The following is a 4657-nucleotide window of genomic DNA, read 5'->3' as shown; positions in this document are numbered from 1 at the left end:
TGTTCAGTTAGCTATTTATCTCCTGCCCCTTCTCGCTTCCCCCATTCCTTTCCTCCTGAAAGCACTGCTCCCCCTCCCCAGTAAGTCACAAACAAGAATCTCCACCTCAGGCTCTGCTGCTCAGGAACTGACTCACAAGCAGAAAGAGAGACACAGATGTAGAGAACAAATGTATGGACACCAAGGGGAGTAAGGGGGGTCGGGTGGGATAAACTGGGAGATTGAGGTTGATATACACTTCTATGTATAAGAGATAACCAGTGAGAACCTACTATATAGCATGGGGTGGTGGTGGTAATAATCTGTTTGTAGGACATATATTCAGTTCAGTTCAGTTCAGTCGCTCAGTCATGTCCAACTCTTTGCAACCCCATGAATCACAGCACGCCAGGCCTCCCTGTCCATCACCATCTCCTGGAGTTCACTCATATTAAGTGAGTTCACTCATATTAACCTTAAAAATGCATTCCAAAATATATTAGGTACAGACAAATACTGTTTGAGTCCACTTATATGGGGTACCCCTGCTGCTGCTGCTGCTAAGTCACTTCAGTCGTGTCCAACTCTATGTGACCCCACAGACAGCAGCCCACCAGGCTCCCCCGTCCCTGGGATTTTCCAGGCAAGTTCATAGAGTCAGAAAGTACAGTGATAGATGCCAGGAGCTGGCGGGGGGTGGGGAGGGGAATGGGGAGTTAGAGTTTAATGAGAACAGAGTTTCAGTTTAGGAAGATGAAGAATTTGGGAGATGGTGAGAGCTGTACATCAATGTGAATGTACTTAGTGCCACTGAACTGTACTGCTAAATACAGTTTAAATGGTATGTTTTATATTCCATGACTTTTACCACACAAAAAATTTTCTTTAAAAAAAAAAGCTAGGTAAGCACATGGTCCCAGCAGGAGCTCGGAGGTGCAAATTGCTTCACGGGGTTGGTCCTACCTTGAGCCCAGGAGGCCAGCCTTGTGTTCCCTGTGCAGTTGGACATCAGCTGAGGTGTGGGGAGGGGAGGGGACACAGCCTCCGCTGGCCAAGGCCCTTCCTCTTCATCATCCTCCACATCAGCCTCCGTGTGGAGGCTCCCCGTGGAGGCTCCCTTTGGCCTTGGGCAATTCTCTGGAGTGGGAGCCAATTCTCCTGAGTGGGAGCCAATTTTCCATTCAGGAGACAACTTCAATTCTCCTGAATTTGACAAACACCTGCAGCCGCAGGGAGCTACAGGGGCAGCAGCATCGCCCTCTACAGGCCTTCTGTAGTATTACAAACTTGGTACATTTTCTTTTCTGTGGTCACTTTTACCCGTGAACTCTGCCAGTGAGCACCATAAGGAGAAGGAGCTAGATAAGGGCTGATCCCTGAACTCAGGAGCTTGCAGTCTACAGAGGGAAACAGGAAGAAACCAATTACCCAGCAAACAAGAAATTTACACAGCATAAAATCGAACTGCGGTGGGAGCTTAACTACGAGCTACAGAATACCCAGGTGGGAAAAGATGACCCTGTAAGGGTTTGATAAGGAAGCAGTATTCCAGCTGGTACTTAGCCATTATCTTGAAGGACTTTACTAAATATTGCTTAGATTCTGTGCAATAGAATGGATGCTAAAATACTGCTTAGATTCTGTGAGGCTCAGACTGCTGTGAGAGTTTGTCTCCAAAAATGAGAGTCATCCTCCCCGCACTGTATACACACATCACACTCTTGATCCTAACATTGGAATATTAGGCATTTTTCTGGGCTGCTAAGTCACTTCAGTCGTGTCCAACTCTGTGCGACACCATAGACGGCAGCCCACCAGGTTCCCCTGTCCCTGGGATTCTCCAGGCAAGAACACTGGAGTGGGTTGCCATTTCCTTCTCCAATGCATGAAAGTGAAAAGTAAAAGTGAAGTTGCTCAGTCGTGTCTGACTCTTCACAACCCCATGGACTGCAGCCTACCAGGCTCCTCCGTCCATGGGATTTTCCAGGCAAGAATACTGTAGTGGGTTGCCTTTGCCTTCTCCTTTTTCTGGGCTAGTGGGTTTTGGTTTTTTTTTTTTTTCAATTTGGTCTAATTTAATTTTTTATTTTTAAAATATCAGGTTTTGAAATGGCTATGAGCATTCTCTCCTTAGCCATCTTACACCAGGGTCTCCTGCATAGCTGGACGTGCCACCTCTCTCTGTACCTACATACACACCTGCCGTCTCCTCCACAACTTCATAACATGGGGGAGGTGAGGTGCGGGCTGGGTTATCAGTCAGTGGGGACCAGGCCTCCATCCCTGCATTGAGAGGTTAACCCCAAGGAGCTTCATGCACACCCTCTCACTGCCTCTGCCCCATGTGGTGTGACAAGGGCACAGCCCCCAGCGACAAAGTAATAGGTTTTCACCGTCAGTGTTCAGTTCCAATTTCCTGTCTGGCCTTCCGTGAGCCACCCTGAGCCAGTCCTTAATAAGTGTCCGCATTTTCCGTCCTGCTTAAAGCCTGTGTCTCAGGGGCTGCTGGCAGTCTGGGAACTTATCAAAAGAAAACAGCGTCCTGCTTGAATTGTCTCTGCTGAACCTGGGTCCTGACCCTCCCCATTGCAGAGCCTTGGCCAGAGGGTGAACATTCTAGAAGCTGGGCATAGGGTAGGACTGGGAGTTCTAGGAAGGCACAGGGTGTCTCGAAGCAAGGAGACACGTTTCAGTCTCAAAGCTCCTCTCCATTTATTTAATCTCTCAAGATTTCAGTCAGCCAAGCCTAACCTGACAAGCTCCACACACCAGATAAAAATCATATTTCCTCTTGAGTGAATCATTCATTTCACACAGACCAGCTGCTACCTGAGAGCCTCCCCCAAAGGCATCAGCAGTCCTGAGGCACCCCCACACCTCCCAGACCTTTCCTCCCTTGTGAATGCGCTTTCCTCCACTGTTAAAGTGCCTGGTGATGACAGGCTAGGGACTCGGGGAGGAAGAAAGTGCCGAAGCCACAGGTTTTGTCTTCAAAGGCTCTGACACAACAGGAGGGTGACAAGTTTGGGGGAGCTGGTTCCTCTCTCCTTAAGAAGCATTAGAAGGGAATTCCCTGGCAGTCCAGTGGTCAGGACTCTGAGCTTTCAGTGTGGAGGGCCCAGGTTCGATCCCTGGGCAGAGAACTAAGATCCCACAAGCTGCATGTCCTACCCCCTCAGAAAAAAGGCACTAGCAGAAGGAGTGACAGCTTCTCCAGTCCTGTTCTCTGCATAGTTGTCCCCACAGGCTCCCCAAGAGATGGGAGCAAAGATGAAAGGGATCCAGAATGTTCCACAGGCCTAACACAGTGTAATATGCATTTTATAAGTCAGGACATTTCATCATCTCTGTGATTGTTCTCATTTCTCTCGCATGGACATTGAATTGCCCAGGGCCACACAGCTGGTCAGAGCTGGCAGCAAATTCAAGGCCGTGTCCAAAGCTTGCTGGGTTTCCATCTCCACTCACTGATCATGTAGGTGGCGGTTTATTATGCACATTTTGTAGACCCTCACCCCGAAGTCTATGGTGCTGCTTCTCCTGCTGCCAGACTACAGGGATCTGGAAAGCCAAGGGCGGGAGGGGGTGGGTGCCCTTGTTAGTAGACCCAGGGAACCCAGACCCAAATGCCTTCTTCCTTGCGCAGGGTGCTGGGCCCTGTTGGCTTAGATACTCAGATGCCAGGGGAGAGATGTTCTGCCAGGGGACACACAGTGGCATCCAGAGAAGCACGGGCCTGTAGGCCACGTGCCCCCCTGCCCAGGTCCCCACAGATGTGCACTGAAGCAGACGTAGCTCTTCTCACGTGGTCCTGCTTTGTCAACACCTGAACCAGAGCTGGCCACAGCAGTCCAGCTACAGACCTCCTCACACATCTGCTTTTTATTCAGAGCGCATCTGCGGGTGATGCTGGGTTTGATGCAGGTCACCTGCGGAGGTTACGGCAGGCGGGTAGTATGCTTCCCTTTTACCAACGTGGTGGTCTCGTGATGAGCCCCTGGGGTCCTCTTCAGGAAGGAAGCCTCTGTTTTCCCACCTGCAAGTCTCTTGAGGGTTTGCCAAGGCTAAAGAGAGCTCCTCACCCAAGGTCACACCCTTGCGGAGCAGCCCCCAACCAGCCCCTTCTTTATCGCCCCCCACACCCCGCCATGGGATTGGCTGAGGCTTGAGGCTCCCATGAAGGCTGCATGACAGCCCAACTTCTCCCTCTGCCCATTTCAGCTTTCCCCTTCCCCCTCCCCAACAACCCCAACAAAGCTCCTGCATGCTAATCTCCAGCTCAGAGCCTGCTCCAGGGGAGCCCCTGCCCCCCAGGGCTAGGAGCCCCAGGGAGGCGACACCTGAGGAGACAGGAGAAGAACCAGGCGCATCATGGGAACCCTCTCCTCTGTTTCCTGTTTTGCCGCTAAGGCGCGGTGTGGTCGTGGAGTAGCCAGTGGGCCTGTCTGGACCTCGGTTTCCCTCTCTGCACTCAGAGAAGGGTGTGGACTGGATCATCTCAACAGCCAACATGATCTACGACCACTTGATCCTAAGGAACTCATGTGAGAACTGCCGTGGAACCCACAACTTCTGCACTTTCTGGGATCTCCCCATCAACCCTGCCATTGTGGCAGGAATTGGGGCATGGTCCCTGCGACTCCTGGAGAGACTGTCCCCTGGGCCCAAGCTGGGAGCT

The sequence above is a fragment of the Bubalus kerabau genome, chromosome 3 (assembly GCF_029407905.1).
Source record: "Bubalus kerabau isolate K-KA32 ecotype Philippines breed swamp buffalo chromosome 3, PCC_UOA_SB_1v2, whole genome shotgun sequence".
NCBI classification, from domain to species: Eukaryota; Metazoa; Chordata; class Mammalia; order Artiodactyla; family Bovidae; genus Bubalus; species Bubalus kerabau.
The sequence above is the reverse complement of the archived record's forward strand: the minus strand, read 5'-3'. Positions refer to the sequence as shown.